The sequence below is a fragment of the Protopterus annectens genome, chromosome 5.part1, assembly GCF_019279795.1.
Source record: "Protopterus annectens isolate FY-2018-M chromosome 5.part1, PAN1.0, whole genome shotgun sequence".
NCBI lineage: Eukaryota > Metazoa > Chordata > Ceratodontiformes > Protopteridae > Protopterus > Protopterus annectens.
This window is the reverse complement of record NC_056736.1, coordinates 299,749,347-299,769,721: the sequence shown is the minus strand read 5'-3', so window position 1 is coordinate 299,769,721 and position 20,375 is coordinate 299,749,347.

Here is a 20,375-nt window from a genome sequence, read left to right as displayed (position 1 = left end):
CAGAGTGATAAACATCTCCCTTGAAGACACACACAGCTGAATGCCAGTAAATTTAGAATTGTGTATTATGGGAAACAGAAACTATTGCACACGTATCATGTGAACGATTCCTCCCTTAGACTAGATATTTTCCTTAGAGACCTGGGCACCTTTGTGCACATTAAACTTGCCTTTGACTACCACATTTCCTTTGTCATTAAGAAAGGCTTCTTCCTCATATAATTGATTACTGAGGGCATCTTCTGTCAATCAATCAAAAGAGGTAATCATTCCCCTGTTCTCTTCCTTCAGTAAGACCATCTGAAATATAACATGTCTTTCTGTATGTACCTTTCCAAACACCAAACTCAGTCTCAAGTACCCAGCTCCTCCTCAGATGAAAGCTCTCTGTGTTACATAATGTATCTTGCAGATCAAAGTGTGTATGTACCTTTAAGAAACTTTCTAAGGGCTTGGACATGTGTATAAATACTGAGCACATGCAAGCTAGACTGCCATTTTGTAGAGGGCTGTTGAGATGTAAGCTTGCATGTATGTGTTAGTCTGTCAGTTTGTTTATATTTTATGTTGCTGCTATCAATCCTGAGGTGTTTCTATATAATAAAGCATATAAACGGACTACCCTGCCCGTTCGTCATGAATCATAACATAGAACGAGTGACATGGTGTCAAAATGAGATCCAGAATCAAGACCAACAGGCACTTGGCTAATGTTGGAGGAATATAGAGGAATGCATCATCTCTACTGCATGTACAACTTACAAAACAGGTCAGAAATGATTTTCAGGTACTAAAACATGCTTAAATGATTTCTTACTCAAAGAATATAAAACAAAGCACTCAGAATGCTCAAAATGAATTTCTAGTTAAATGAAATGTCTGAAATTGTGACATATTGATGAAAATATTCAAAATAGTCACAAAAATGTTTGAAATAATGTCAGAATCACATAAAATGTATAAAACAAGGAAAAGGACCACATTGTATCACTATGTGCTACTTTTTTGCATTCAGTAAAGCTATTCGAAATATCTGAAATTTATCAAGTGTATACAAGTTTGTGTTGCATTACAGTGCAGTTATTTCACAAAAATACAGCCATTTCAAATCATATTTCACAAAGTATAGTATTTTCAAGAGGTTATTGTGCATTTAATGTTATTTCAAGTACCTGGTGTGTGTGCATGTTCATACATAATTACAAGGGCCATATTTTTGCATTGTATTTAAGCATACTTTGTTGGTATGGCAGAATTTTTTCGTAGACCAGCACCACTTGTATTTGATAATAATATTGTAGAGAACTGGAGAGTATTTGAGCAAGAGTATGATATTTTCATAGAACCAGCATTTTCTGACAAAGATGCACATACAAAGGCATTTATTCTGCTTAATTTAGCTGGTTCAGAAGCAATAGAACTAGGGTTGCCAATGTTCCATGTCAAAAATTCTGGACATGTCATGAAAGCTGCATGTAATTTTGATACCCCCCCCCCCACACACACACACACGCAGGCATTCCAGTGTCCCATTACTTGGCTATGTTTCCATTTCTTCCCATTTGCCATAAACACTGTTCAAACCACTCAGTGTGCATATTGTCTTGTGCTTTGTTTCTACAATGATTACAAATATTTGGAATTAATTTAAAACTTTTATTTCAAATTTTATAACAGACACTGACAGACATTTGCTAAATAAGGCAATACAGTCTCACAATGAAAACAGACTTAGCATTAAAACTTCTCTCCTCTCTGCCTTTGAAACTCACATTCACTGAATCAGCATTGAAACCCACATTCAAAGAAAATGCATCTGGTCACTGGCGGATTAAATTTATCTTTGGGCTGTTTTCATATCACATCCCCTTGCACATATTTTTAGGACCATGCAAAAGTTCTTTGATTCACCTTCCTGATTGTATTAAATTACAATATATGATAATTAAATTATATGATTTGTATTATACAGCACCACTTATTAAAGCATGTTTTAAATTTATAGTTTTGAACATTTTTCCAGTAAGCAACGCAACAAAACATATGAACCATTAATGACACAACTGCCCAGTTCGGCACATTTGAACCATAAAGGGCTACTCAAACTTCTGTCATTACAATCCACCAATATCAGTCAATCTGCACAATCTTTGCATAAGTAATTGTCATCTGAATAATTTCACATTAAAGAAATCTGCAACTAATGAAAAGTTTGCTGCTAGCAAACAACTTTATATTTCAGTGTTTCATCTACAAATTCAGTGCCTACTGCCCTTGAAGAATAAATTGCCTATTTACAATAAAAAATGGTAAACTGGTAATCTGCCCTTCATTTGTGATTTTTACAGATCTGTCTACCAGCTACTTAGTCAATCATATACAGTTGAATAAACAACTGTTGCCAAAACACAGACTCAGAATTCTGCAGGGAACCCAGCTATGTGTGTGTGTGTTGTGTGTCTGTGTGTGTACACATATATCTATATATATTTTTTTTTCAACTAACATTCTATGTACTGATCTATTTTTCTTGTTTCAACACTCTCTAGGTGTCTGAGTCTGACTAAATAATTCACAGATAACTTCTAAATTACTTGGAGCACAATCGCCTTCAGTCCCATTATCATCATGGGTTTCATGCTAAGCCATGATGTTGACACTTCCCTAGTCACTTGGCAAAGCATATAAACATAGAAGTAGACAAAGATAATGCTGCAGCTGCCATGACTCCTCATCATGCATTATTATTTATCAGAAATAAATATGCTTATGTGAATAAACCAAAACAAGTATGAGCACTACTGGAAACTGTGAAAAACGCACTGTCAAATCTGGAAGTAGGCCTCACGCTGTCTCAGGTTCAGCTGCTACCATCTAATCTCTCAAACTACCAAGAAAATATCACATAAAAACCAATGAGCCCAGTACATTCCACATACACAGAGTTGGCATCCTGTCATCTTCCCTTCCCATTTCATCCAGAAGGGAATTCAATTGGTTCATCAATGCACTTCATCTGTTAATATATACATCCCCTTTAGGCATCCTATAAACCATATCGAATGCATGAAGTTTTCCCTCTTCTTTGATCTCCCCATTAAAACTGAGGCCCACCAGTGTGCCTGGCGTTCCCTTCAAGATGCTTCCCCTCCCATTGTTTGTTGTAATGTTGAATAACCACTTACATGTCCTGGATCCATTTTGGCCCTAGTTGAACACTAGGCTCTCCCTCTGACTCCTCATGTCCTTTCCACTAGCCACCAAGCCATGCTAATAGGATTCACTCCTTGTTCCCTCGCTTGCTTGGCCATATGCTGAAACAAAGTAAAACTTGGTGTTAGTGGGTCATTCAGACTCCTGTTGGACATTGCGCAGCACATTACATCTGTCCCCCCTCCCTTCCTTATGATCCTGACCCTTGAATGCTAGCAAGGCCGCTTGATAGCAGCTAAGCTCTCAACATGAACCCCCCCCCCAGCTACATTCCCAACCCATGTGTGGGACTCCTACCTCTGTTCTGAGCAAATAATTTTATTGACAAACATTGCAGAATATTCTATACATTGTGTGTAGTCCTTATAAGTGATGAACTTGCAGCATATAGCAATCACTGGGCAATTTCCCCTTATATAATCTCTCAGAAATTATTAATACATTTAGCTGCAGTCCAATTCAGGTGTTTACACTTCAATTAGCCACAATTCACTACAGTCTCAAACAAACCTAACATCACACTTGCTAATATTTCTTACATGCAGTGAAGTATAAGGGGGGGGGGGTGCTGCACACCTGAGTGTGCCATCCTTCTGATGAAATGTTAAACCAATGTCTCATCTGCTTGAGTTGGTGGTAGCTCAGGTGGATATAAAACATCCCAGGGCACCTTTTGAAAAGTAGCCGAAGTTCCCCAATGCCCAAGCCAAAATTCCCAAATACCACAGGTCTCCCCTGAAAAGAGGTACTAGCTAAGTGGGACTAACCCTATCAACAAAAAATGAATAAATGAATATGTATCCCCCTTTTGTTTTCCAGAGCATTTAATTAGATGACTTTGGTCATTTCTCCTTAAAACAAATACATATATGAAGTCATCTCCCCATCATTATTATCATATTTCAGCCTTTAGTTTTTGTTGTTGCGTCTTTCGGCTTTTCCTGGTCAGGGGTTGCCACAGCGGAACTCTGGTCCACTAATGATTGGCATATTTCAGCCTTGAGTAAATTCCATTAACTATTTACAACATACAACTATTCCTGTCTATCATCCTATACTAGCATATTATGTATATGTTCATATCATTGTATATGCACTCCTGCATGTATATTGTGAAATATCATGCAGTAGTAATCTTCAAACTGCTCCCAAATGGCTATTCCCAACTAAGACTTGTTCATGATTCCATACCAACCTAACTACCCTAGAGTGACAACCCTAGTAGACACACACACACACACATACCTCTCACTTGTCCGACTGTTTGGTGGCCTGCAGCCGCTAAGCAGTCCAAATGTCTTCTGGAATTCAAATTCACCCACACGGAACATGAAGACGTAAACAATCTCAGCTTCTGCCTTCTGCATCTGGTGTGCCTGGTCACACAGTCTGTGCGAGTGTGACCAGACGCAAAGGGCATTCTTAAAGAGGAATGCCTTTTAAAAAAAAGTTTTTTTTTTTTATTAACATAAAAGACTTTTTCCAGACAATATAGTGCAGTCTCCGGTTTCTGGACAGTTTCCCTTAATTCTGGAAAGTCCGGAAGAATTCTGGATGGTTGGAAACCCTACATAGAACATGAGCATTCATTTGTGTATGCACCTTTTGTGTTTGCAGGGGAGGGGGGAAAACCACCATATAGTGGTACCGGCTGAAACAAGGGAAGACTCTGAGTGTTTAAAATATAAATTTAGAGGAATGCGTAACCCCCAAATGAATATTATAATGCAAAGGCACTTATTTTGCACAAGGGATAAAAAGTCTGGTGAAACTTTTGCAACATATATAAGTGACTTGAGAAATAAGGCTAAAACGTGCAGATTTGGTGATTTAAGTGATGAGTTGATAAAAGACAGACTTGTGTGTGGTATTAAATATGATGCTGTGAGAAAGACTTTGCTTTGTCCCAGTGATTAAACTTTGAATAAGGACATGGGCTTTGTCAAATATATGAGCTCACAGAAAAGCACACAAATATTCTTACAAATGAGAAATGCATGCTTACATTATCTTCTAAAGCTAATGTTGATGGTATGCAGCATGTGATTTAAGGAAAACAGGCCCAAGCACATGGCAACAACTGTGAGTCCTGTAACAATCCCTGGGGATTCCCGGGCCAGTAGCTTTCTAGCAAATTCCAGAGCATGCACAGTCTCAGTGAAGCACAGGGTGAGTCAGCAGACTCAAAGCCATGTGCCCTCATCTAGCCTCATAGTCAACTGTCATAATTGTGGTGGAAATCATATGTCTAAAAAAGAAACGTGCTTAGCTTTTGGTCAGCAGTGCCACAGATGTAAAAAGTGGAAGAGGCTCATCCTTTTCTTTTTTTAAAAGAGAACATTCAAAGAGAGACAAATTGATCAATTAGAAAGCTGTGACCTTTTTACATTGATGGTGTGTCTGTGCTTATTGAAACAGTCAATGCAGTAGATTTGTGAGCAAAGAATGAAGTATTTTGTACTGTTCAGATTAATGGGAGTCCCATAGAGCTCAAATTCGACACAGGTTCAAAGTGCAATGTTATGTCAGCAGAAACATTTTCTAGAAAATGCGCTGGTGAGAAGCTTGATTTGGCAAAGTGTGTGAAGCTTGCTGCTTATGGAGGTGAAGCAATACAAACTGAAGGCTCAGTAGTACTTTCATGTTACTCTACTGGGAACAGCGATGACTTGCAATTTTATGTGGTCAAAAGGCATGCACAGTCATTATTAGGCCTTAGAGAAAGTTTTAAAATGGGACTACTTTCATTTAATAAGGAAGTCCACCATGTAAGCTTAAAAGACAACTGTTCTAATTTCACCCATACTATTTTTTCTACCTATGTTGATCTTTTCAAAGACAAACTAGACAAAACTCCCAGCTGCTCCATGGAGTTAGACCCTGCAATCAGCCCAGTTAACAGACCAGCCCAGAAAGTTCCAGTTGCTATGCAGAACAGAGTCAAGGCCGAGCTACATAAAATGGTGCAGTAAGGTGTGATTTGTCCAGTAGTCGAACCTACTGAATGGGTATCATCCATGGTAGTATCTCATAAGAAAAGCTCAAATGATATCAGAATATGTCCGGATCCAAGAGATTTGAACAAAACACTAAAAAGATCTCATCATTCAATGCGTACAGTTGAAGAAGTTGCTGCTGTTATGCCAAATGCCACTGTTTCTTCTGTCTTAGATGCAAAAAGTTAATTTTGCAAATTTTGCTTGACCAAAAATCTTCATTGCCAACCACTTTTAGTACTCCTTTTGGCAGGTACAGATTTCTGAGAATGCCATTTGGGATAAATTCTGCTAATGAAGTCTTTAAGCTTGTGGTGGAACAATTTTTTTCTGGTTATCCATGTGCTATTATAGTAGATGATATACTAGTAGGAAGTAATGGTAAAGCTGAATATGACAGAAACCTCAAGAAAGTTCTGGAAAGACCACATGAAGTGATCCTTAAGTTGAATCCTCAGAAGTGCAAATTCAGGTTACGAGAAGTTACTTATGTTGGTCATTTGTTTACTAGTTTAGGCTTATGACCAGATCCTTCCAAGCAAGCAGCAATTCTTGACATGCCAGCTACAGACAATGTTCAAGCCCTGCAACATTTAATTGGCTTGGTTAACTACCTAGGCAAGTCCATTCCAGACTTGAGCCAACTTTCAGCACCACTTAGAGAGTTGACATGCATAGATGTATCCTGGTCCTGGTTAGAACAACACCAAAGAGCATTTGATGTCCTGAAACAGAGAATTGCTAGTCCACCAACTCTCAGATACTATGATGTTCACAAACTAGTAACTCTTTCTTATAATGCTTCGAAGTTTGGTCTAGGTCCAATCATTCTTCAAGAGGGTAGACCAGTTGCCTATGCATCCAGAACTCAAACCGAGATGCAGTATGTGCCGATAGAGAAATAACTCTTGGCAATTGTGTTTGCAATGTTCAAAGTTCCATGATTATATTCATGGCTGACCTATTCAAATCAAAACTGATCACCAACCTCTAGTCACTATTTTGAGAAACCTGTGCATACAGCTCCTGCTACATTGCAACTCATGATGTTAAAATTGCAAAAGTATCATTTCCATCTTGTCTATGCAAAAGGGAAACTTCTTTATTTTGCTGATACATTATCCAGATCACCCAGAAAAAGCACTGAACAGCATGCGAATGAGAGATTTGATTTTGAAGTCATGGAATTGAGAAATTTTTCTTCCACTTGTCATGATGAGTTTAGAAGTCACACAGCTTCATATCCAGTTCTTCAGAAGCTCGACCACTTCATCAATCAAGGATGACCATCAAAGCAATCTTGTTTACCAGTAGACCTGCAACCTTATTTTCTTTACAGAGATGAGATTTTGTTTGACAATGGTATCATCATGAAATGCTCATGAATGCTCATGTCTTAAACCAGGCTGACTATCCATTGCATTATTTATAGTTCTTTTTTCTACTTGACTTATCTAATACTTCATCATTTTCTCTTTCTAAATTACCTACATCTTTTTTCTTTTCTTCTTCTATAATCTTTTAATTCTTTCTTTTCCAAGCTAACTTGGAGTTTTTAACTTTCTTATAACTGTCACTATTTAATCAAATGCTACCTATTACCACTCCTTGTCGAAACTCATTAATCAAAAAGCTGTTGTTAATTTATTAATATATACTAACTTGCTGCTATTTAATATAGTTATTTCCTCTTATTATTGTACTGCTCTATAAGATTGTACTAAGAGTGAATTTTTGAATGTGTAATTCGTGTGATTTGAATCTATTATTGCAATTTGCCCTGTCTGTAAATTCTTCTAATTTTATTTCAGCTATCTGTATATTTTACTTTATTTTAAATATTATATAATTGTGTTGATTTTATAGTATAACTGTATTGTGGGGCTTTTCCCCCGGGCCTCAGCTGAAAAAGGGTTAACAGCCCAGTCAGACTATCTCAGTAAACAAATATAAAATAAAATAAATAAATAAAATAATCATGAATGGTCCAGAATTGATTGTTCCAAAATTCTTGCAACAAGAGTATATTATCACCTTGCATCGTGGCCACCCAAGAACTGATTCTAGCAAAAGAAGGATGAGAGGACTAGTATTTTGGCCTTCTGTGTCTAAGGATATTGAAAGAGAACTCTCATCTTGTTCTGTATGTAATAGCACTAAGCTTCAACAGAAAAAATCACTTAAGCTAAACCAGATTCCTGAACTACCTTGGTCGATAGCAGCTACAGACATTTTCAAATGGAATGGTCAATATTACTTGGTGTTAGTATACTCTTATTCAGATTGGTTCGAGACTGACCTACTACTTAATCTAGGGTCCAGTACTGTCATTACTATGTTGAAGCATCATTTTACAGCCCATGGTAGTCCACACAAAGTTATTTCTGACAACAGTACACAGTTTACAAGCAAGCACTTCAAGAGACTTGCTGAAGAGTGGGATTTTATTCATGTTCCCAGTAGCCCTGAATCACCACAGACAAATGGTTTGGCAGAACGTGCAGTTCAAAGTGCAAAACAGTTATTAGAGAAGTCAAAACGAGACAATAGTGATGTTTTTCTAAATCTCAAATTATAAAATGTAAACCTTCCACAAAGCCAACTGCTACCACCAGGTTATCACGTTCATAACTTTATTCACTGAACCCAAAAAAATAAAAATGGCCAGAACACGAAGAATAATATTAAAAGATTCAAGGTTAAGTGCTTTCATCATAATTTTAAGACATCATCAGAACCATGAATGAATGTAAAACATACCCACTTTTAAAAAAATGAATGAAATGGACACACCTCCCAAATCAACCAATGCCTGTTCAGCTCAACCGATAGTTTCCCATTAAAGTAACTAATGCCACAATCAATGATGTGAATATATCGTGACAAAGATAAAAATAAAAAATGAAATGGAAAGTATAAATAAAAAATGACAAGTAATCTCCGTGGTATCCCCGAAGTCTCTAAACAACCCACTAAAGTGTAGTGGGTCTAAAAACAAAACAGTGTAAGAAACTTCTCTGTGTGGAAGATTTTCAGTCCATATATTTCTAGTTAATCACTGTATATTAATCAGATCAGACAATAGTAGTAGAAGTAGCGAACGTAAACTTGTCAAGTCAAAAAGTAATAATAGAAAATATATAATTCTACAGCATTACTAAGTATTCGAAAGTAATCCAAGCAAGGCAGGCAGTCTTAGGATTTTCGACTGGAAACAGACTGCCTGCCTTGCTTGGATTACTTTCAAATACTTAGTAATGCTGTAGAATTATATATTTTCTATTACTACTTTTTGACTTGACAAGTTTACGTTCGCTACGTCTACTACTATTGTCTGATCTGATAAATATACAGTGATTAACTAGAAATATATGGACTGAAAATCTTCCACAAAGAGAAGTTTCTTACACTGTTTTATAAATAAAAAATGCTAACTTTAAATGTCATGTACTCTCTTTCTAAGTTCCCTCGTAATAGAAATGTTGTCATTCAGGCCAGGATGATAAGTTGTGCCTAGCCTGAAGTGCCAGCACATGTCTTTAATAATGCTCCCTTCTTGGAATGTTGGTGATAATGCCTTCATTCCAGTCATCTGGTACTTTCTTTCTCTCTCAAACTGATGTAACAGTGGTTGGAAGATCTTAGCTGATGTTTCAGGGTCTTCCTTGAAACTTTCTGCTTTCAGATTGCCATGGCCAGCAGCTTTTCTTTTCTTCAGTGTTTGGATGGCAGTGACAATTTCTGGGTAGAATAATGAAGAATGGATGGGAAACCACACATTTATTCCAGGCCCAGCCCTCTTCATAGCTTATAGTAATCAGAAGTATTACTTGGGTATACCTGAGGGACTGCAATGGTTAGGCTTCAGAAGACTTAATTTGTCTGTCACCTAGGAGTAACCTATGAACCTATGAATATATAATGTCAATATGACATTAGACCAAGAAAAGTTTGCATTTTGCTGTTTATACATACAATATTCACCTTTTTAAATTTTGATATATCCAATGATATCAAAACATGTTTTTCCTTAAAAGTTCAAATTTTTGCTCCTCTTTTTCCTTTGAAGCTAGGAGCACAGCCTAATGCATTTTTCTAAGGAGACATATCTTAGCACTACTCAATGAAGTTTTTTGGGACATCAAACCATTTAGAAAATGCAACCATTTATATACGAAATGTAGGACAGAGCCTTCCGGAAAAGGGTACAGTCTTATGGGAGTTCATTTTTATCTGCTGTACAATTCATTTGCAGCACAAAACTTTTTAGTATCCATCACTAGATACAGGTAAATAGTTGCTAGTAGTGCCCATTATTAAATACAAGTAAATATTTCCTAGACGTTAAATTGTGCATGAGGAGTTATATTAAACCCATTTTTAACAAAATATTGAGTATCAATTTGCATCCATTTTCAGTATTTGAGTTATCCATTTTAAGATCATATGACTCCAAAACCTATTAAGGACCCAGGAAGTATAAAGCACGGACTTTGATAGAAATGGAGGCCTTTACATGACATTTACACATACTCGTATGCACATACATGCACACAGGCACACAGATGCACACACACACACACACACACACACACACACACACACACACACACACACACACACACACACACAAACACACACACACACAGTAGTTATGATTAAAATAAGATTCAACAAAGAATTTAAAATCTGTATCTTTCAATATAACTGCATTGTACCAGCCATTAATTATTTTATTGGTAAGAAAGATTCTCAAAGAATATATTTATTTTCCAGTTAATAATATAGTTTATATATAACACCATATTGTCATTATGGATGATTGTGCAGTATTAAGATAATATATATTCAATAAAACATATGCCACTTGATTTAAGCAACTGCACGCTGCCATCTCCTTTTTTGTTAAGACTGACAGACAGTTATTAAGTTATTCAATAATTAATGTCATGAATCTGTTTTAAATGCTTTGTATGTCCAGCAAAGAATTTGCACTCCTAGATCTCAGTTAAGGTCTTGTCATCTTTATCTGCAGTCAACATTCAGTCTTAAATTTGACATTCTATTAATTCATTAGTAATGTGTTCATATAACAATGCCTCTAGTAGTTTTCATATTGAAGGATGAATTTACATGGTGCTCTTTCATAAGATTTGCTGCTCTATGCAGGTGATTCCATCAGTATTTAAGCTTTTTAACTTAGAACTAATGCAACAGTATGAAATTATAAATACCAAGTGGTGTTTGACATTAACTTCTAGCATATTATATCAGGAATGTCAAGCTGATTGGAAAATAAGACCTAATTCATATTTTAATACCACCTTTATGCCTTCAGTTTCCTTTTTAAATTGTACATATACTGTACTTCTTTAAAAGGTTAGCTGTCTCCGACAAATCAACTACATCTTGTCCCCATTCCCCTTTCATATCTGAAGTTAGTGATATGGTTCATTAACATTTTCCATTTTAAAAAAAGTCACATTTTTTTATAATTACCTTTTCATTACAATTGTAGCTGGTACTTTTTAACTAAAATTCTGGTGCTGAATTAGTGGTTGAGAAGTTTGCTTCCTGCCTGCTGTTTTAATTATTTATTGCCATGTGTTAATTATTTATTGTGTCCAATATTCTTATTAATTCCACTTTGCATACAGAGATATACGTGGTTATGGTTTGCTTCCTTATGAGCATTCAACCCATGTGACAAGCTAGAGTTCTTTGTTTCCTAATATTGGTTAGACTAACATGCATTCCAGCATTAGTGTTGCAAGCCAGCTATCCTGTGATGCAGGTTCAGGTTATTAATTCTTGTGCTTAACGTCACTTGACTCTTTTTTTCCCCCTCGGTAAGACAGCATCATGTTGTTCATTAATGGTATGTTGTCTATATATTTCATGTATAAACTAGTGCCACATTTGCGCCCATCCCATCATAGAGTTACCAGCAAAATAAAATATTTAAAATCAAAATACTTCTCATGACATGACTTGTTCTACATTGAATTTGCTATGCCTGCAACCTGGCAGTCTGTCTTCTATGAATGGTTTTGTTTTAGGTGTAAAACATAGGAAAGCTCAAACAATTAGAATATTGATATTGTTCTCAGATTTTGCTGTCATTTAAGATGAAGTTAAAAACAAAATTGGTAGTGTGCATTAAAAGTAATAATATATTCTTTTTATTAGCTTAATATTTACAGAGGATTAAACAGATTTGACAGTTTTCTGCAATATATTTGTATATATTTTTCTTTAATAATTCCAAAAGCTGTATACTATACCATTCACTGAATATGTTTTTATAAATTACTCTGCAACTTTGTAGTTTTATCAGTATGATATTTTTAAATGTTAGTTCTGAGGTCTATAGTCCATTCTGCTTATAGTGGACTTCAAGCTATGACATATCGATACACTTACAATTCTCCATATACTGGTCTTTAAAGGAGGAGGAATTAAGATCTCTGGTACAAAATATGGTACTCAGTCTGCAGTTTTAGAAAGTAATTAATTTTAGGATCTGAATTAAATGTAGCTGTTACTTTATTTAATTGTGCTGAATATATTTTATCAGAAAATGTGCAATTTCAATCAGCTACAACTTTTTCAAACTTTTATTATTATTATTTTATTAAACATTCATGAATGCTTTATACAGATCATAAATAACATATATTGTTTTATATTTAATTGCCTGATGCAAACTGGGATGTAATGTAATTCCTTATAGTTTGCAGACATTCAGCTGGTATAGTGTAGCAATGCCTTGTACTATATATTCTGTTGTAGCTAATACTGTCATATGCTGCAGTGATGGTTTCACCTAGGCCAAGCTGGATATTGTACATTAATCTTGGTTGAGCACTATATGTATGCCTAGATGCTTGTTGTATTTGTTTGAACATATTTTTAGTGTCAAATTACTGCGTAGAGTTTTTAATTTAACTCAGTAACTGTAGTGTTATTAGGCTGTTTTACCTATTTCCTTCCACTCCTTTCTTATATTGCACCAATTATAAATACAGTCCTACCTCCTCTAGCACTCCCCTTATCAGCTTTTCCTAATCTTCTTTTTTTATTTCCATTTACAGTTGTCAGCTAATACAAACACTGTGAGGCATCCCTATAGCAGTTCTCTACCAGCAAGCTGCATCTGCAAAAGTCTGTGGCCAGTTTACTTAAAGTACAGGAACATTACAGTGTATGTTAATGATTTAACCCTTTTTTGATTGTAAATTTCATTAGAATGTATTCCAGGAATGCACACTACTGGTAACCCCCACCCCCACCAGAGATCTCTCTAAACCCAATACTTTCTAGTTTGGAATCATTGTTTTATTCAGTCTTCTCCTTCTCAATACACTTGTCCATATTTCTCCTACCCCATACTCACTCCTGGCATAAGGTTTCTATTTCTCTAAGAATTCCCAGTCTACAAAATTGTCAGCTGCATAAGTACTTTTTACAGTACCTGGTAGTCTAAGGGACTGTTCCTTACTGTGCAGTTATAGAACTTGGCTTTCCCTGCTCCTTTCTGCCCTTGCTATGCTCAGGCTTTACTCTTCTCCCCTAGCCTGCCCCCATTTCCTACCACCCATAAATCACTCAAATATATCTAAACCTAACCATTCCCACTCACACTTGTCTACCAGTCACTACCTGTACATTTCTGAATTATAAAGTAGCCCACATTTCTACACGAATTCTATATCAACACCCATTTTACCATTACAAAATGCTATCAATACATTGATGCTAGCAGTACAAACAACCCTCTTGTTTCATACACATCTAACAGTTGGCACACCCTGTAATCATAACAGGCCGATCTCCACTATACCCCGCTCCCCCACCATTACAATACAACACATATCCACCTACACATTAAGCTGCTCTGACCTCCCACATAGTCACCCTCCTATCTGCTCTATCACATACCCACAAACTCACAACTATCACCTCCCCCTCCATCTCACTACACACTCTAACCACACGCTGTTAGTCCCACTCTAACAACCTCAACACACTAAAAAAGCACACAATGTTACACTCACTAAAACACACATCATTACATCCACTAAAACAAACACTATTTACTATCTTATCTCTCCACACAGCCAACCTATTCACACTAGCCCTTCTTTATCATTTAACTAACTTTTACACTCCCATCTACTATGACCACCAACTCCATCACCAACTCTCCAAAGTGCATAACCCACTATTACAACTCCCAAAATTCAGCCAACCTCTACAACAACACAGAAATAGACTACCTCCCACTTAAATACCATCAAACCAGACACAAAAATTAACCACTATTTAGAAACCATAAACAACTAAGAAAACTTATCACAACTTTATTTCATATATTATCAAAACTAAAACTCAGTGGTGACATCCACCCCAACCCTGGTCCCAAGACTTCCAATAAACAAACTACCACTTACACTTCAATCAACTCCACCATACCCATTCATCCCAAACAACGCTCTCTGTTGTTCCTTAATATAAATTTAAGATGTACACTAAACAAAATCCATGACCTCCATGCACTAATTGACTTACATTCCCCTGACATAACCATTTTGACTGAAACTTGGCTTAAGCCACATGTCAAAAACAATGAAATACTTCTCCCAGGGTTCAACATATATAGACTTGATCATCAAAATAAACTTGAAGGAGGTGTAGCAATAATGTTTAAACAAAATCTAGCCCTAGAAGTTATCAACACCACACTTCCTACATCTAACAATGAAGAATTATTTATTACCAAACTGAATATCAACAAGAACAAAACACTAATCATAGTGGCTATCTATATCCCTCCAGGAGATGACACTAGCACAGTTGAAGACATACTTCACTGGCTATCCACAACCATCCACCAAGAAACCAAAATTATGGGTGACCTCAAAACTGACTGGTCCACCTATAATTCCATTAATCCATCCAATTTCATAAACCTATATGGTTTCTCCCAGCTCATACAAAACCCCACAAGAATAGACAAAACCTCCAAAAGACAATCCATCCTGGATTGGACTCTCACAACTAAATATAACACACCCCTTCTAGAAGGATGCCTCCCCAGTACCATAAGTGACCACCTACCCACATAACTAATCAGAAATAATCTTAGTCCATCTAGACAAGTAGTCTATAGGCTAATCCGCAACAAGAAAAAATTGAATACCCACATTTTCAACTCCCTCTTCCAACAAATTAACTGGTCCTCCCTCAAAACGCTACCACTAGATGATGCTGTTCAACACTTTAACACCACCTTCCTCAACATCCTAAACAGCATGTCCCCCTGCAGAATAGCTAGAATAAAACATCACCTCACACCCTGGCTTAGAAACAACACCAAAGACCTACTAAAAGAAAGGGCAAGGCATGGGAACACTGGATAACTAACAAAAGCAATGACAACCTTCTACTGTTCAAACAACTTAGGAATAAAGCCAAATCCCAGATAAAAGCTGACAAAAAAGCCTAGTACATCACTGCACAGCAAAGAAACAAAAACACCCCCTGGGCCACTATAAACAAACACCTTCCACCTGGTAGTACATCCACCCTCAATCCCACCACACCCCCATCAAATGATAACATTGCAACATAATTCAATTCCTTTTTCATAAACACAATTCACTCACTTATTGACTCTGACCAAAACATCACTGCTACAATCCCCGTAGCCAACAATGAGGGTGCAAACTCCTTCTCCTTTAACCCCATCCCAACCCATACCATAAAAAACTACTCAGTAAGCTCAAGCCCACCAGCTTAGCTGTTGACAACCTCCCATCAGAATTCCTCAAAGCTGCCTCTGAAGTCATAGCCTACCACATTTCTATCCTCATCAACCGCTCTGTCTGTGAGAACCATGTCGCACTAATCTGGAAAGTCTCCTATATCACCCCACTGCATAAAGATGGCAACTCTACCGAGCTTACTAATAACAGGCCCATTGCCATTCTTTCAACTTACTCCAAAATACTAGATAAATGTATTTGCTCCCACCTTCTAAACTACCTGCTCTCCAATAACCTCCTATCAAACACACAACATGTTTTTGCCCCCACCACAGCACCACAACTGCCCTTCTCAGTTTTACTAACACAATAAATGAACACAGAAATCAGAATAAATTTGTCTCATTCATCTTTCTAGATCTCCCAAAGGCATTCAACACAGTTTCACACCAAAAACTGCTGTTAGAACTGGCCACATTACATATCAGTCATTCTTCCCTAGCTTGGTTCCACAGCTATCTAATTAAATGCCAGCAGGCTGTTAGATGGTAACAGGAGCTATCATCTTTGCTCCCTGTTAACATAGGAATTCCACAAGGCTCCATATTAGGCCCCTTATTTTTTTACCATCTTCACAAATCCACATCTCTCGCCTCTGTCATCCAATATGCAGATGACTCGACCCTGATATACTCCGCCCCCTCTCTAACACAACTACAGGCTATAATACAACAATCCTTCCTAGAAGTAGAATCCTGGCTAACTAACACTAACCTCATACTGAACCCAAACTAGACCAAACTCATGTTCTTTCTCCCCACCAAAACACCCACTCCTTCAGCCACTTTTCAAATCCACTCCTCCAACAACACAATCATAAACACCAGCTCACATACCAAATTATTAGGTGTCACAATTGATAGCAAATTAAAATTTGACCTACACCTCTCTCAAAACATTAAAAAAACACATCAAACTAGGCTCTCTTTACTGAATTAATCCTTTCCTAACTAGCCATTCTAGACTAAGCATCGCCAGGACTTCTTTCTTATCTACATCTCTCTATGTTTCTTCCATATTTACAAACCTTAACAAAACTGACCTTACCAAACTTGAATCAGCCTACAATAAAATAGCCAAGTTCGCCAGAAGCTCCCCATATAGGTCCCACTACTGCTCTGCCCTACAACAAATAAATTGGCTAGAATTCTCGCAACAACTAACCTACACTCAACTTGTCTTTACTCACCAACTAATATACCAATGAAACAGAACCCCAGCCCTACAACAATTACTCCAACCATATGCCAACACTCAGCAACTCCGATCCTCACACAAAACACTCCTCCAAGTATCCAAAAGCAACAACAAAGCTGGGGACACCCTCTAATCCCACCACATTTCTAAACTTTGGAACTCAATCCCTCAACACATCCTAAATGCTACCAACCTACACCAATTCAAAACTCTGCTCAAAGACCACATCACTAACAAATGGCTCTGCTCCTGCACCAAGCCAGGCTAATACCACATAAGCCCACATCAAATTTCATCCCCTAAATTTGATAGTCTCCATGTATACCCCACTCCCACTTGTTAACACCACCTATCAGCTACCTACAATAAGAGTATAATTTGGCGATTTATTTTCTTTTGTAAGGGTATACATATGTACACGTATTAAAGTATACACAAATGATCAACTAAAGATGGACGCCTGCTCCAAAAAAAAATATATATATATATATATATATATATATATATATATATATAGATATAGATATAGATATTACTTTATTATATTGAAATAACTTTCTCCTTTTCACTAAAGTGCCTATTGTATATTGTACTTTCTTTATTGTCTCTAGACATTTCTGTTAAGTTCTATGTAAAACCGACACTGTACCTGTCAATGTTGTTCTTGTTTTATTGGAGCTTTTCTCCTCGGGCCTCTGCTGAAAATGGGCTCACACCCAGATGGACTATCTTGGTCAACAAATGTAAAATAAATAAATAAATAAATTATAAATAACAAGGGGCTATGGCTCAGTGATCTATACAATCTGCAGTGTTATAGAAAACATGGTGAGTAATCTCTAAGGGACTTAATTTTATTTAGCAGTTCAAGGCATTACAGTACAGAGAAATGTAACTGTGCTATAGTCACTAGTCACTTGACTGAAAGATACGGTGGGTAGGTGATGTTAAGGGCAGCTGAAACACAATTTTATGGTGTACAGCTCAGTGGGAGAACAGCTTACCCCTGCAAGATAATTATTCCCTTATTTGTTTAGCAATCCCTTTGAAGTCCAACCTACATCAAGGTGCAGTGTTCATGCTGTAACATCCATTCCAAGGCATGCCATGCATGCGGACAACATGCTACAATGCAACACAGCTGAAATGTAGGAATGAAGGAAACTTTTCATGAATCCCAGCCATTATTATTATTATTATTATTATTATTATTATTATTGCTATTATTACTATTATTACTATTATTACTACTGCTACTAGCATTATTATTTATTTTTCTTCTTAGGGTAATAGTTGCCCAATAGCACACTGCTTGGACATTGACTTCTGTGCACAATGCTGACATTTTTGAAATAGTACATGATATTTATTTATGCTATTGTCTGTAAAACATCTCCAAGATGCTGGCATGCAACATATTAATTAGTTAGCAGTCCTTAGTTTAATTGTTGAACAGAAGAGATTTAATTGATGACACCAGAGTAATAATGAATCCTAACACCTCATTGCATTAGGAGCCACCAATTACTGACAAAGCAAGGGAATGTCTACACCACAGATAAACAGAGTACACAGTGACTGCCAGCTGTTTTAGTAGTTTAAATAGAAGCCAGGTATGCATAGAATTGTGCAACCAAAACTGAACCTGTGCATTCACTAAAAGATACACATGCCTGTGCCATAGGCCTCCGTTGAATTAGTTGTACTTCTGTGCTGTTATAAGTTGCTAATGATCGTGTGATGCTAGTCATCATGCAGCTACATTTAGCCATGCACTGTGTAGATGCAGGTACGTAAAACCTTAACTTTCTCTATATAGCCTACTCCAGAAATTCTTAGTGCATTTAATAATCAGCAGTTGCAGAAAAAGCACCAGGTTTGAGTAAAGTGGTCTGCTCTTCTTTGTATGTTTACTTGCATTGTTCACTTCTAGATGGATGGCACTATATAAAAGCACTGCTCTCCAGTACAAACAAACAAGTCAACAGCCACTTCCTCTGCAATCTACCATCGTAAGCACCTGAAAGCATGTACTTCCCAACTGTCTTTGTAACCAACTTGGTTGTAATGGGCATCCTGAGACAATGGAACAATTGTCTCATGTTTACTGGCAACCACCTACTATTTCAACAATCTGCTACAGTGTGTGAGCGATATAGTTATATTGTGTTATGGGAGGGAAAGCTCTTACATGAAGCCACTACTAATAGCAAGTAAGTTATCAGAACTATACAACACCACATTAAGCAAATCTCAAACACCTCAGACCAAACACATAGACCTATATATGCTGAGGCCCTTAGAAGTAACCTACCTAAACTATAGAAGCCTCCTATATGTAACTCAGCAAGCAATTACCCTCAACAACCCTACAAATGCACATCACAGGCAGCACCCATCATGAAATGTACACCCAGGAGTCAAACAGACCTCATTGCAAAAGACTGTAAGGCAAACCACCACACATATCAATATCCTCATCATAGCTGAGTCCATAATGAGACACACCAATGCACCACTCACCAGGCTGTGCAAAGGGTGGGTCACAGTCAGTTGCGTATCAGGCACCAGGATTTTCTACCTTATTCATGCACTCAGTTCCTTGCACGACAAATACACATATGACACAGACATAGTACATATGGGTGCAAATCACTTGAGATGTACCTCCCTGAACTATATGAAGAGAGACACAATGGAGCTCTTGCAATGTGTGTCTACAGCAGATATAAACCCAGACTTTAGAAGTATTCTATCATCAAGAATGATGCTGAAATATGAAAAAAAGATAACTGACTACAACAATTGGCTTGGATTCTGGTGTCATTCTAAGAGGATCAGCCAAGGAGCAGATGGCAGGCAGTTCAAACTGTTTTGTCAGAGATGGCCACCACGTCTTCTCCTAAGGTTAATGTTTACTGGCTAAAAAACTTGTGTACACCCATAGTGCTGTTTTTTTAGGCAAAATTAATCTTGTAATGCTTCCAACATAACAAAGGTATTATTATTCAAGGCTGTGAGCCTTAGCAAGAAATTCCATACCCTACAAGCACTGCTTACTCTGGAAAACTTAGATGTATGCATCGTCACAGAGACCTGGTTCAAGATCAGTGAAAGCACTCCATTAATGAAGGACTTCAAT